We start from the raw sequence: 16,074 nt of genomic DNA, 5'->3' as shown, positions 1-16,074 counted from the left end.
AGGAACAGTGAACAGCCCTGAGACCCTTCTCACTGGGGTGTTCTCACTTCAGCTGGCAGGGCAGGCTCCTCCTCTCAGACTGCAAGACAAGGGAAAGATGTAGGACGCATGATTCTCCTCCTCATCGACAAATTACAAATGTTGCATAATTTGGGGCCTGGAAAATTCAGTTGTAAACATTGAACTCTATGTTGTTTCTATAGAGCTAAACTATTTTTTGTTCTAGAGAATTTTTGAATGGAAAACACCATTTTAGAAGTTTAGCTTTTAGCAAATTCTGGAACTTATGGCAATTTCTGGAGGGAAAAATCTCTAAAACAAACAAAATAAAAATCTTTATTGGTGCAAGACAGGGGTCTTCTTGTTGATTTTTTTTTTATTGGTATGGAGGATCAAACTCATGACCACGTGCTTGCAAGGCAGGTGCTTGTGCCATTGAGCTAAATCCCCAGCCGCTTCTTGTTAATGTTTGATATTCAGTGGAAAATTCCTTTGCATAGCATTTGGAGGAATTATTTCATTATAAGTGGAAAGTGTGATACTAATTGAAATTTGCATGTTGACATGTGACATATACCTTTATGAGAAAAATCTCAGAAATGGCTACATTAATATGGGTATTTATTCATTAAATTTGGCATCTCGAGGTCTCTTCCATATGGAAACATGTTCTTCAGCTATGGCATTTTTAAACTATGTCATGCCTCTATTTTATCTTTCATCTTTAGTAGTTATTCTTTTTTAGTTTGTGTTGTTTTTTTTTGAGACAGAGTTTTCAGGCTGACCTTGAACTACATAATTCAGGCTGACCTTGAACTCGCTATGTAGCCCAGACCTTGAACTCACAGAGATGCCCCTGCTTCAGCCTCCCAGGGGCTGTGATTATGTGGGTGTGGCACTATTCCCAGAATCCAGAGCTTTTCTTTTTGGTTGGAAGACTATAATGAAATAAATTTGGACAACTGTTTCTAAGATGACAATATGTAATCTATTAACTAGTGATTTCTTACTGTATATTTTTTTCTTGAAATTCTGGATTACTTGTACCCTTTTACTGTTTTGTTTTGTTTTTTCTCTTTAAAAATACGATTGATCTGTAAGACACATTTCTAGTCTTTTAAATTTTGTGTACTGTGTTAGCTTTCTGTTATCAAAAACCACCTATACAACACAATTTAAAAGAAGAAAAATGTATTTTGGTTGCCGATTTCAGAAATTTCAGTTCATGACTGCACAGCAACATGACTTTGGGCTATAGCAGCCAAGTTCAGAACATCATGCTGGTGCTGTGGTGGGAGAGCTCTGTCATCTCTCTGGGCTTGGAATCTGGGGCTGAGGCTTGATGTCCTAAAGCCACGTGAAGGCAATGACCTCAAGGCCCTGACACCTTCCCCTGGGTCCTGCTTTCCGGAAGCTTAGCCTTCCAGGAGTCCCACAGATACAAGCCTTTTGCACACGACTTTTGGGGAGCATTTAAGATCCAGCCACATTTTTCTCTGGAACGTGATCTCATGCTTACCTTCTACTATTCTAACTATTCTGAGGATGACATTTGAAATGGTTTTAATGTTTTCTTTCCATTACTGTTTTCTGTTGTCGACTTCTCTCATTTACATTTATTTGTTTACACTGGTCGCTTTGGTATTAGATATCCAAGGTCAAATTTGCTGGTCAAGTCTTATAAAAGAGGCATCAGAAGAGTTGTTTGAAGATAGAGTTTTATTGCTGATAGGACTCATGTTACAGTGTTAAAAAACACAGAAATGGGCCATTTTGAGGGAGCAGCTGTAGGCCGCCTCGTATCTAAGATTGCTTCTCTGACTATTTTGCCCAAAGAAAGTTCCAGCTGGGGAGTCAAGCAGGAGGAGACTGTGAGTCTTGCATTGCTGTGTAGACTTTCACTCATTCTTCCCCCTTTTACTACGTTGATTTATTCCTATCAGGTTTGATGGGGTTTCCTGGTATGTTGCAGGTGCTCTACTAGGGCTGGGGGAGTATTCTTTGCTTATTGTGTTAGTCTGGATTTTCCAAGAAGTAGGCAACAACATGGGATTAAATATGCAAAGAGTTTAATAAAGGAAAGAACCGTGTCAGAGGAAATGAGGAGGAAGCTGAAAAAGCTTTAAAATTTCAGCTCCTGAGTAATGTAAAAGCAGAGAAGGCTGAATGGAAGCACACCAGATTACTGTGAATCTAAAATAACAGGTTTCCTGAGAACATCTGGGTATCCTTGAGTCAAAATGGGCATGAAATGAGTTCTGTTTGTCACAGACACAGACCTGCCTTCTTTGAGCTCTTTTTATTTTGAAGAAAAGAGTTTGTAAAAATATGCCAAATGGTCCTCCTGGTGGCATGAAAGAGTCAGCCATCCAGCGCCTAGCTGCATCATACATCTTAGAAATAAAGCTGGAAGCACTCTTTTATGCTAGATTGATTTAAGCAAAAAGACTATTATGTGACTTCAATTTCATATTGCTGCTAAGACAAGCTAGTTCCTCAGCACTCTTCCCCCATTTTCTATAATGAACAGGAAAAAAATATCAAACAATCTGTTAATGAGCATTTGGCAAAGTGTAATGAATACAGTCTAATTCACTAATTGAGGCTCATTCCGCAACTCTCCACTAATAAGCATCTTAATGTGCTTAACTGCAAGTGTCCAAAATAGTTATTGAGATGTGTGGAAATTTCTCATTCTGTATGTGAAAATTTTGGCAATGTTGTTGTTTGATTAATTGAGAGAAAATGTTACATTAACAATGAAGAAAATGTAAAAGCATGAAAATAACACAATTACGTGCAAAACAAACTAATTGGCAGTTCAGATGTTTTTGGAAGAACTTTTATTGCAGTGTGACACCGATTTTAGTTTCCTACTGAAGCCAAATGAACCTGATCTTGGAAATTTTCCAGATTAATTTAAGGATTAACACATAGACTGGTCAATATTTTATCGGTTACAAATAAAAGAGTTACCTTTTTTGGTTTCATAAAAATTTACTTCACAGAGCATTTTAAGTTATCAAAGTCATAACAGGCTCAGATTACTCATTATGTTAAAACTCTATTTTGTCCACTCCTCCCTTTCTGTCTCATCTTTCTCACAGGCTTTATTTTCACAGGATAATTTGTGAAAATGGCTCTCCTCCACTACTCCCTAGAGAGCTGCTGTTCCATCCATCCATCTTTGGCTTGAAAAGATATGTAGCATTTCTTAGAAAGTCTTTCTCTAAGTTTTTACATGGTATTTTATAAAGGGATCAGTAGAAAATTGCTTTGAAAGCGTGAGTGTTTTCCAGACTGTCAGTTCCTTGCGTCTGTGACCTTTCCCTCTGTACTCTTCCTTGAGGACAAGTGCACATTTGTAAACAGAAAAGACCTGCTGCTAATGTAATTACACAAAAGAAACATACATCATTTTCGGCACCTGTAACCAATCAAACACATTCACACATATATGCTTAATGTCCAGAGCAAGCAACTGACCTCTGTGTAAGAAAGTATGAGGAGCCAAGACTCATGTTGCCGATCAGCTAACACCACTGTCTCTGACCACAGCGCTATGAGGGTGTGAGCCTCAGTGTTTGTGTCTTGATTTCCCTATTGCTGACATTAAGACAGAAAAACCAAGTGTGTAGGATCACTAGTGTTTGGTGAGTTTATGGTTAGGTACTTCCTATAGGTATATTTGTAATTAAAGCCACAGGGATAAACCTTGAAGGGTCTTCTGTTTTAAAAAATGTCATGGCATTTCTGAGAGTGGAAAAAATTGAGACAACAAGAGAAACAGCCCCCACCAGAGTTGAGAGCAATTACTGTCACACCCTAAGACACCTTAATTCTTAACACGGGTCTGGCATTGCATTTATCCTATTGTTATTTCTATTTATTAAATGAGTAAACAATAACTAAGTTTTTAATAAACTCATCTGAAGCACTTAATGAAAGAAAAGGGTTTCCGTCACAGGTGGTTTATTTCTGGAGACTATATTCCCAACCAGAGGCTGTTTTATAGAAGAGCTGTTCCGCATATAGTTCCAGAGAAGCACAGCCAGCTTCCTCTGGAAATTTGTTACAAACGCAGATTCTCAGATGCCCCTGCTGAGTCAGAGGTCGCTTCCAGGAATCTGATATTTTAATGTATTTTCAACTCAGAAAACCACTGCTCTGACATCCTGACTTCTTGACTCTTTCCCAGGATTCCTTAACCTTAAGATTAGGTATTAAAGCCCTCATATGTCTAGACATAGGACCAAACACTGTAGGGAATGTCTTTCCATTCTTAGAGAATGCTTGGTGTGGCTCCTTCGGTAAATCTCATTTTACCAATCAAAAATGATGATCTCTAACTTATATACTGACTCCTATCAATCACATTAACAACCTCAGCAAAAGGTTATCTTGGTAATTTATCAGTACCAGCTACGTCTCACTGTGACTCAGACATTTAGAGACACAGTTGCAAATGTGTGATTGCAGCATTTGGAGGGAAGTGATAAACAGAGAGGCACAGTGATCCTCTGAGCTGAGGATAAAGACATGCAGATATTTGTCATTGATACAACACAACAAGGATTTCTGAAATGTCCTCTGATGTCCAGAAACAATAGAGTACTTATGGGTTCTAGGAATCTAATTTATTGAACAAATAGAAAATTAAGAATATGTACACCTCAGCAAATTAAGTAATTTCAAGTACGTTTGTAAGTGCGCTTGTGATTGTGTAAGTGGCAGTGTAAGGTGAGAGTACTGCAGAGGTAGAACACAGTCCCAAGGTCTCAGGGTGGTCTTGTCAACACACCATGGTGAGACTGCAGGGTGTGACCTCACATACCTCAGGGTATATAATCTCAGGGAGTCTGAAGTGGAAAGATGACAAATTTGAGCCTATGTCAGGCAATTTTGCAACTTAGAACTATCTTGTGGGTTTTTATTTATTTATTTGTTTGTTTTTGGTATCAGGGATTGAACTCACGACCTTATGTTTGCCAGGCAGGCGCTTATGCCACTGAGCTAAAACCCCAGCCCAGTATCTTGTTTTAAAATTAAAAAAAAAAAAAAAAAAAAGTACAAAAATAAGTGCTCAGTATGTAGCTCAGTGATAAGGTCTTGAATTCCACCTCTAGAACAATGCACAGCAAAAATTACTTATTACTCAATTTCAAAAATTTTTTAAAATAGGAAAAATTCTGAGAGGCTATGCTAGAATCTGAACTTGAGATTTTTATATACCCTTGTGTGATCAAGAGTAAATTATCAGATCTTCAATTGCTGTTTATTCATCTAGAAAATTAGACTTGTGATATCTACCTCACAAGGTGTGATGATTATGTAAAATATTTGTAAAACACCAGCTTCAAATTTGTTTTCTTTTCTTACCTGTGCTCATTTCCTACTACAATCACAAGTTAAATTCATTTATAATTTTATTATTAAGATTTAAAGGTTTGAATATGTGTTAAATAAAAAAAACTTGAAGATTTCACATGTATGAAATCTAGGTACTACAGGGAGATGAATTATTTTCCCTTAACATTTTGTTATGGATATAAAATGAATCACCTATAAGTAACCTGTTGTTAATATGGAGGAAAGAAGAAATTTCTCAATAGCTAGAAAAAACGTAGTCACATTTTATTTTATTTTATTTATTTATTTATTTATTTATTTATTTATTTATTTGTCTTTTTCCTTTTTATAGGTACCTGGGATCCAACTCACGACTGCCTGCTTGCAAGGCAGGCGCTTATGCTGCTGAGCTAAATCTCCAGCCCCCGCTGTCACATTTTAAATGGGGTTCCTAAGTAAGTTAAGGAGCTAGAACCCTGAAATATGATGTTGATAGTAGTCTGGAGAAACTGAAGCATAAGAACCACCACTCCCTTTCCAGTGGAGCTCAGAAACTTAGAGGGTAGATAAGGGAAACACATTAGGGTTAAGCAGTACTATTATTATTATTATTATTATTATTATTATTATTATTATTTTGGTACACTCTTGCTTGGGTAGAAATTCTACTATTTATGCCAATTAGGAAAAATGTTCTCTAAAATTTTCAAGTGTGTGAGTTATAAGCCCTGGGAGACCATTTGAGGATTGATAATTGACAGCTTATTTACTGGAGGCCTTAACAGCATTCTTAGATTGAACTCACCTATGCGTGTTTGATTTAGAACTAGCCAGGTTCAAGTTTGTTCCCTAGAACGCAAATAAAACTTTTAGTTTCTGTTCATTTCTTAAAATCTGAGCTGGCTTTATCATTAGTAAAGGGGATTTCTATAGCAGAGCTAAACAGTTTGGCAACATATTCTGTTGTCTGCCATGTGGATGGTGATACTATTTTCCCCTACTGGTTTTGCAGCAGTCTTCCGTCACTGACCTGACTCCTTTCTGCAGCCCTTTCCTGTCCCTTGGCAGCTCTCCTCAGGTCTTTGAACAGCCAGTCCCCTGTTATGGGGATCCTACAGGAGCAAACTCAGAGGGTCTGCTGGGAGCAGTCTGTGCCCTGGCTCCCCAGTGCTGCAGGGTGGACCCTAACCAAGCCTTTTTTAGGTGGAGTATTTTTGCCAACTCATGATTTCTCTCTTGAGCAAAGACTCCTCAGCTGCTACACTAAGAGCCAGTGAAACCAAAGGCCGCTGGTACTGTCAGCAGCCAGCAGCCAGAGCCCAGAAAACCAAAGGTTGCTGGCTGAAAGCGGTCAGCAGCCATGTCTGGCAACACTGAAGGCAGCTAGCAGCAATAGAAGAAGTGCAAAGGGAAACTGTTAGGAACTACCTTCCCTCTTGGCCAGCAGCTTTCCCAAGGCCTGCTGGTAGCTGCTGGCTCTAAGGTGCCAAGAACATGGATAACCCTAAGAGATGACTGCATTGCCGTTCAGAAGTCAGCTTGGGCTGGGGAGGTAATTCTGTGATCCATGGCTTGTTAGTGTCTGTTTTTCACTGATGCCCTCAGGGTGTGGCTAACCATAGGCTTCTGCCTCCCTTCCCAGATCCATCCATCTCCATTAATTTGGCAGAGGAGGATGCAGTATAATTGGCCCCAAACCCAGGTCTCTGGAAATGGACTGCAGCATTTGTCACTGGCAGACAGAGAACATCTCCTCATAGCAACCACGAAACTACCCTGTCAGTAACAACCAAATCAACAACAGTAATAGCATCAAAGACAAACCGGATATTGACATACCGTAAGAACCTTTAATGTACCACCTTTAGCATTAGAAAAGAGTGTCTTAATTATAGTATAAGCACTAAAATAAACCAAATATTGACATGGAGTAAATAGCTACTAAGTGCATCATTTACAATTGCACAAACATTAGAAAATTATTCAAAAGTAATAACACAGAGTTAACTATCTAAAGGTCAGTAAAGCGAAATAACCATGCTAGCACAAATGAAACAATGAAAGAAGACTAATTTGAAAAATTGAGCAATGAAAAATGAACAGAGGAAAAAAATGAAAGTCAGAAAATATTTTCCTAACTAAAGCTTTTTAAATATTTATTTTTCTTTTTAACACATTATCTCTGATTAGACATCTTTTATTAAATTTTAGAGTCTTATATTATCCTGGGCAAGTATTAACAAACAATAGTGTACTGGCATGTGAACTATTGGGTGGCTTAGAAGACTTATTATTAGTTCAACAGCCGTTTTCCCTCCTGGCACAGTAAAGAGAAGAACCTTTAATGTGTGACACCCTTTGGAAGCGGCCTGGAATAGCTTCCAACTTTGTAATTCTCCTCCTGTCTTTTCTTCATGCGTCCCTCATATATGCTGCCTAGTTCCATGTTCACTATAAAAAAACTATGTCTTCCAGTACCCTGTTTCTGTTTCATTTGTTTGCTGGTTACTTTCTCTGAAATTCACAATATCAAGTTGTATGATCACTGGGTTCTGACACTTGAATCCAGTGTTGCTCTAATTTACATGGAATATTTTTTTCTGTGAGTAAATTTAATCAGTGTCTACAGGATGGACATGTGCTGCCTCCTATTTGTATACTGGTTTGCTTCACTTTGATTTATGAAGCAGAACCTGCTAGTTTTCTGTACCTATTTCCCTACTTCATATAATTTAAAGAACATAGAATTCTCCTGTCTTGTAGTTTCATGGAAGATATGGGTGATGGGTTATTTTGATTACTCTTTTTGCTGACTGGCAGTGTTCTTGGAAATTTTGAGATTGCAAATTTTTATCCTAAAATTTTCAATTAGTCTTTTTTCCATTTAATTTTCAACAAAGATAGCTAGTGATGTAGCTATATACATATATAGTGTGTGTGTGTGCTCATTTGAGTATCAGTATGTAATCATAATATAATATATTTGGATTTAGTACTTGTGTGTATCTAAGGGACTGAGCCCATCTTACTAATAGCATAAAATTGACTGCTGTCTAAAATTTTTAATGAACAGATAATCTATAAGTTGTCATGTACAGATTTATGCATTTACACATAAGGGCTTACATTCATGCATCTCTAATGTTCTGGAACATTGTTTAGGCTGGAGATGTAGCTCAGCAGCATAGTGCCTGCCTGGAAAGTGCATGACCCTGAGTTCAATTCCCAGTATCAAAAAACAACATTGTTTAAGCATGTAATTAAAAGAAGCAGAATCAAAAGCACTATTTGTAAGACAGTTTTTGGTTGATGAGGGAGTTTCCTAAATACCCAACAGAACTCTGCCTAAGTCCTTAAGTATCAAGTTCTCTTCTATTCAAATTTATTGCTGAATCAATAAACAGATACATTTTTCAATCATTTTAGAAAAAATAACAATGATTTAGATTTTCAATGTCATTATGGATTATTCTTCCACCTTATGGCCATTAAAAACTTCTTTTCAGCTCTCTGTCCTCCCTAACATCTTTCTGAAAAAGACAAACAAAACCAAAAAACAAAATTTACTGAGTTAACTCCTGTACATTTCTAGCCATTTTCCAGAGCCAGCTGAAAACCAAGAAGAGTTCCAGGACACTTGCCCTGGCCAAGGAAATAACTTCCTGGGTATTTTAGAAAGATATTAGCATTGGAGATGCTAGGTTACTCATCACAGTTCCTATTTGATTGAAAACTGCGCAATAAATCCTTTAAGATTTCATATATGATAATCTCACTTCCCTTCCAAAAATAGATGGGATCATGTGCTTATTTTGAACTATTTGCTTCAGTGTTGCTGAAATTTTATTTTTGTTTGTTTGTTTTGAAGCATCCTTCTCATTTCCTGTTTTATATCATGATTCTTTTCTTTATAGTACTTTCAGATTATATTTCACATACTGTTCTACTGGATAAGAGCCATGTCTCCTCATCCTTCATTATGACATGAATTTCTCTCTGACCAACTTGTCTTAATATATTTTGCGCACAATTTATGTATAATTAGATCTGGACGAATGCATATGTACCACTCTGAGATTGACTTGCATTGAGAACTCTGTGTGATACTGGAAAACATCATTGATGTCTTCAAAATTCATCAAATATTTAGTGACTACCTGCCATACAACAGCAGTGTATCATTTGTGGAGTTATAGTAGTAAACTAGAAGGATATGTATTGTCTCTCCCCATAAAGAGATATCAGTTTCATAAGATGAAAGAGCTTGTCAGCATGAATTCTTCATCAAAATGAGCATGTTATGGAAAGAAATAGAGTGCATTAGGGGAAGCTAAGATATGCATGGTGAACGGCTCTTCTCTCAGAATCTCATTTGAAATCAAAGGATGATCAAGCCACTCTAGTGTAAGTAATAGACATTTAGGTATCATGCCACTTGTTTAATAGTGCCTTACCCAAATCCCTCATCAGAATATATTCATGAACATAGCAAAACTGTGGAGGTATTAATTTTCAGTGCTTTTTAAGATAGCAATAGTTGACTATAATAACAATTGTTGTCTGGAAATGATAGGTCACAATAATAAAAATTTTAAGCATATGACATTGGTGGGTGAAAACAAACATTCCCTAATAAGACTGTTGAGGAAGGACTAAAGAACAATGAGGAAATATTATCTGAGACTGGAGAAAGAGATGATTGTCATGTAGTAGAAGCTTTGACAATACTTTTGCATAAAGACATTTAGAAAAGGAACAGAGGGCCTAATTGACTTATGCAAAAGAAATTGCAGATAACTGGGAGATGACTAGGCAACAGGAAAAAATGGCAATTACTTACTATGTTAAAAGATGTGACAAAATTGAATTAACGAAAAAACTATTATATTTTGAGGGTAATTTAGTGGAATTATAAATGAATAAAAATTCATTTGATTATAAAATAAACCTGCTTCTTACCCCCAATCTCTAGCAAAATATTCACTAGATGAAAAGTAGCTTCAGTGCAAAAATGAGAGCCTGTGTAGGCTGTAATCTCATTTGTTAAGACTTCAGGTAAGGCCAGTATCCCAGAAGCTTCAAGCTATTTGAAAAGCCTTGAAAGAAAATATTGTAAAGAAACAACTCAGAGAATCACACACACACACAAAAAAAAAAAAACAGAGTTTCTAAGAATCTTGATGTCTTTGTCGATTGTAGCTTCACATGGGACCACCATAGTGAAAATCATGACTCAAAGAAATGGATAAACTTACCTGTTATCTAAGAGAGTGAACAACAATAACAGTCAAATCTCACAAAATCTATGAGTATCAAATTAAGGGAAGTACTGCTATTTTAGACTAAAATAGAAACAGTGGTAGGTGTGGTGGCACATCCCTGTAATCCCAGCTCTCAAGAAGCTGAGATAGGAGGATCCTTGCAAGTTGGAGACCACCGGGGCTACAAAGTGAATCTGAGGCCAGCCTGAACTGCATAGCAAAACCTTGTTTCAAAAAGCTAAATAAATTAGAAATAGTGAATTTTAAACAAACTTTTGAACTCCAAAATTTCTGAGGCCTAAAAACAAACTAAAATGCGAATTCAGGTATTTTTTTAGGTAAATGAATCAGGAGCACACAAGAGAGGAAAGAAGCATGGAAAAGTGTTCTCACTGCATCACCTTTCTGTGTTGGCCACATACAAAATATAAAACTATTTCTTTCATTCACAGATCTCCAGAGCAGAAAGAATCATCCTGAGGGGTCACTTGTGAAGAGCTTCTTACAAACCTGACCTTGATTCTCATTAGAGGATCCTGGACTCAGGCCAGTACTATAATGAGATGAAATCTGGGAAGTTTGAGAGGGTACAATTATACTTTGCATTAGAAGTCATTTATCACTGAACTATGTTCTATGCTGATGAAAGATGGCTCCGAATTCCTTGAAGGGATAAGTTCAATTCCTTTGTTTTAAATTGGGATTGATCTAATTGTTTATGCAACCAATAGAATGTAATGGAAATGACATTTGGAAAATCACTCTTGGGGATATTGGGGACTAGGTGAGAAATCTAAGTACCTAGAGACCTAAAATGTACAGAGAAAGACAGACAAGTGGTATATAGGAACAGGCTGCCAAAGGCAGAAGGTGCCAGTCAACCAAAAAAAGATGTGGAGAAATCCAGAATTGCATAAAATGCAGTTTAGAAGAGATTTACAGACAGAAGCATATTTTGGGTAGTTAGAAGATCGGAGAATCTTCACAACCCAGAACAGGAGAAAGGGTTTTATAGCTAATGTGGACATTTAATTTGTCCTACTGTGGAATATACTTGGGCTTTCTCAAAAACCACTAGCATCTTGAATACTACTAAAGAGATAGGCAGTCCTCAGTGCACAACACAAAAAATTCCATTATATTAATGACATTGTTTACCCTATTGAGTTCAGAATTTGTGCCAGGATCACCTATTGCAAGAATGGTAATTACAAATAAGATGCTTGCTCTCATGTCTTTGTAAAGAGAGAGCAATAATAAGACACAGAGAAAGAGAGAGAAGGAGAGAGAAAAGGGGAGATGGGAGAGATGAGAGAAGAAGTAGATTATCTCTTTGCATATGTTGGATTATCTCTGAACAAACCCCATTAGTAACTTCAAACTCAGAAAAAAATGTTAGAAAGAAAAATGTGAAGAAAGTAATCCAAATGAGAGTCAGAATTGACGACCCAAATACATGGGCTCATCTAATGGAAATGCCATCTCCAGAAAGCTAAATCAGCCTATGTTGTAAATAAGATTTACAAGGAAAAAGATTTAATACAGGACAAATAATTTATAGGATTATTTTATAATGTTCACCCAAACAGTCAAATGCATAATGTGCAAGAGATCTGCCCATATGCTAGAGATCCAAAGAATCCAGCTGAAGGCCTGGATTCCAGAGCAATGTCCTGCACAAGTCCAGCTGAAGACCTAAAGCAGATGCAGTGTGCTTCATCAGTCCATCTAGAGGCCTAGAGCTCACAATGTCTCATGCAAACCTGTATGGAGTATCTGCCCTGGGAAGGTCCAACGGTCAGCAGTGAAAATCAGAAAGCCTACTCCAAACTGATGAGGGATCCACTCCAGCAGACTGAGGGATCTGCACAGGAGCCAGGAAGTGATGCTCAATGTAAGGACCAGAACTCTCCTGCAAAGAATCATAACCTTCATCTTTGTAAGTAAGAACAACTGAGTTCTTATCAGGAAAGCCAGCATGATAAGCTTCTCTGTGAGAATCAACAGTACACTGTCTTCCCCTCCAGTTATCCTTCTTTGTTGTTGGCAGGAATCCTTGAGTGGACCATCCATACCCAACACTGTGCTGTGTGCTACAAACTGACCATTGGTTAGTCTACCACAGCCTCATTGTGGACCTCTTTCATTCTGGAGCACAGAGTAGATCCCACTTTTAATCGATGCAGAAAATACTGATCTGCAAAACCATAAGGACATTAAAACGATTACTTTTTACATTACATATTGTAATGGTTTGAAATCCAACAACAAACAGTTCCTCAGCTAAACATTTTCACATAAATATTGATATAGGACCCTAAAGATCTAGAAGAAATAGCATTGTGATGGATACATAACTGTGGACATCATCAAGAAAACAGTAGTTGAAATAACAGGTAAATTAAATAGCTTAGGCAATGTGATTGGAAAAAGGCATATAAATGATACTAGAAATGAGCATAACATACAGCCAGTTGAGTAATTATATATAAACATTTTATTATATGTTAAAATATTTATGGATATTGTATTTGTAAGGAAGAGGCAATTTTCTTTTCTTGATTTGAAAGAACACAAATGATTGCCAAGAAAAATAATGCTTGGAGGGACTTTGATGTTTGCATGAAAATTCACCAAATACAATGGCTTAAAGTAATGCAGAGGCGTCCTTCCTAGGAATTGTGTAGAAAGCATGGTTCATGCACAGAGTTTGTGTTTCCTCTTTTTTAATCTGGGATCCTCAGTGGCAATGTTTTCTAGTAACAAGCTATGGTTCTCAGATATAATTCAGTTTTTATCAATGCAAGGTAATCTTAAGTGATACACTCCATTGTTGGGCTAGAAATTTAGGACATTTGTTTGTTTGCTTTGTTTTTTCTTATCTTAGAAGCAAAATATGAGAGCCTGGAGCCTGAGATCAGCCAGGGGCCTGAATCACCAATGTGAAGATCATTTGTGAGCTAACCAGGAACACCCTCATTTTACAGCTTCATGAATAAAAAAAAAAAAAAAAAAAATGAAATTCTGTTTGCAAAAGCCACTGAAATGTTAATACTTATTTGTAACACCACAATATTATCATCATTTGCTATTTTATTAAACGGATTCATTTGTGACATTAAAGAAACATGGAAAGAAAGATTGAAAGTTTGGAGGTATTTAATGTATAGAGTCCTATGTGTTCCTGATTAAATTGAGCAAAACTTCTCAAAGACAAGTACCAGGGGGTTGGTGTGATCCAAATTCTCTTTCCAGAATTAGCACAAAAAACAATTTAATTGTTTTTGATCTCTGCTTTTGCCCATTAACACAGAATATCACTTTAATTCAAGGCTTTTTGCAGTAATTTGTAACTCATGCCTTGTCATTTTTATCAATTTCTAAGTGCAGAGAGTATATACAAAAAAGGATCAGAAATATCATTTTTAAAATGCAACATACAGTGAACGTCTAATACCCTCCCATATTCATGGGCTTCTATGCCACAGAAGTCAGATTCACTGAATGGTAAAATAATAGCACTTGTCTCCCTCTTCACTGAACTTATTAGTGTGTGTCTCTCACTGTGAAGAAAAAGGAGTGAAATGTAACCACTTGATGTCTCTATCGTGTGTGTGTTGGTGTGTATAAAGGAAGAAAGAAGATCTTCAAGTGTCTTAGCTGTATTTTCTACAATGAGACATATTACGTAACTACTGCTTGTTGAACTGTAATTATAACGGAGCCACCTTTATAAACATGAATACAAGGAAAACTAATTAGGCGCTGACAATAAGCAAATATTATACTCTTAATTAGATCTTCTTCTACTGGAAATCCTGCTTTGGTCCTGCTACTCCAGTGTGAATGACATTTGAATCATAACAGTGTCTCACAGAAACGGTCTTTCAGGAATGAAAAAGACAGCGCAGTGTCACAGTCAATGAATACCTTTTCAAATCTTTGCTAATCTGAAGTCAATGAAACACTACTCCCCCTAACAGCTGCTTTTGCTGATTTGTATACCCGCATAATTACAGTGGAAAGTTCAGGCTGCACATTTTTAGTATACGTATATTTTGATAGTGCTTTTGTCACATATTATTTTCACATAGCTGATTACTATGAAAAACTGAACTCTGAGTTCTTAGAAGAGGAATCTAGAAGGCAAAATGCAATCCGATGTTTTATCAGTGTTTGATCTCTCATCTCCAAATCTCAGTCTTCCTGTCTCTGTCTCTCTCCCTCTCTATCTCCAGCTCTGCCTTTCCCTTCTTCTCCCCAACCCACAAATGTCTGCTCAGCACACGTATTTCCAAAGAATGATATGCTGAGAATCTGTAGAACGTTTTGTCAGTAGAGTATAATACATGAGAAAATAAATTTAAATAAAGAAGGATGTCTTTTTTCACCACTACTCAGAGGTTAAACGGATAGTCAATTGGCTTCCTTGTTTCTTGGCCTGTGGTGAGGCACCAACCAGCACATGGTGGGGAAAATCCGCACAGCTCATGGTGCCCAGGAATCAAACGCAGACAAGAAGGAGCCTTGGGGACAGATTCCATGCTTAAAGTGATGTCCCTGGGATCTGACTGCTGTAATCTAGGGCTTACCTCCCACAGTTTCCACCACCTCCCTGAAGCCCATTACTCTGTATCAATTAATCTATTGGTCAGTACCATCATGATCCAGTCACCTTCCAAAGATCCACATCTGAACACGGGTCTATTAGCAATCAGGCTTTCAAAGCAATAGCCATTGGACTGAGCCTTCAAAACATAGCAGAAGGTCCTACTGTGTGTAAGGTTCTGTGATGGGAGAGAAGAGAAGGATGTGTTTTCGTGGAGAGAATTTGCTCACTAAAAAAAACTGTAACCATCACCTTGTTAGACACATGCTGAGACATCCTCAGGTGTGGGTGAGGACTATCTTCAAGAGCTTTGCATAACAGACACACATCTATTCATGAGACCAGAGGGCAGAATCATGCTACTCTTTCAACTTAGAATGTGATTTTTAAAAAAGCAGGTGTTAAGAAACAGCTAAGCTCAGACATGCATAAAAAACAAGAAAACATTATTTTGTTTCCTAAAGGACAAAGAAACAGTGGTGATTCGATAGTCACATATCATGGATTAAATATCTGTGTCTCAGATCTCAAAAATGCAAAAATGATTTTCTGAAATGAACAAATTATTCCTAATTTTTCTTTAACACAGTAGTATTTGGTTTCATTCAATGATGATATAGCTAACAAAGTTTAATGGTAGAAATTGAGCAAATATGTCAGTGAGAGAAACAACAGTGACTCTCAATAAAAATATAATAGACATACTTATTTAAATATCTTGAGCTAACTCTTTATTATCTATAAAACTGTTATAAAATTTTGGGTAGTTTTGATGATAATCGAATCGCATCACATTGAAAATAGCAAGTAGACTTATGGTCAGTATAAAACATTTTTTTAAAGTTTTGTATACTA

At 37.0% G+C, this 16,074-nt stretch overlaps 1 long non-coding RNA gene across 1 annotated transcript in view; it reads left to right on the top strand.

The window, feature by feature from the left end:
- The window catches only part of LOC134475760 (uncharacterized), a 38,548-nt gene extending 22,761 nt beyond the window's left edge, over positions 1-15,787 (top strand). Inside the window, exons 2-4 of the long non-coding RNA XR_010046995.1 lie at positions 5,702-5,804; positions 6,992-7,189; positions 11,063-15,787. This is a non-coding gene — a long non-coding RNA (uncharacterized LOC134475760). The remainder of the gene's footprint in view (positions 1-5,701; positions 5,805-6,991; positions 7,190-11,062) is intronic.
- The last annotated feature ends 287 nt before the right edge of the window (positions 15,788-16,074 follow it).

The sequence above is a fragment of the Cavia porcellus genome, unplaced genomic scaffold, assembly GCF_034190915.1.
Source record: "Cavia porcellus strain 051 isolate PalLab524CR breed Dunkin Hartley unplaced genomic scaffold, mCavPor4.1 scaffold_4, whole genome shotgun sequence".
NCBI classification, from domain to species: Eukaryota; Metazoa; Chordata; class Mammalia; order Rodentia; family Caviidae; genus Cavia; species Cavia porcellus.
Note: the sequence above shows the minus strand (reverse complement) of the source record. Positions and strands in the feature narration are given on the sequence as shown.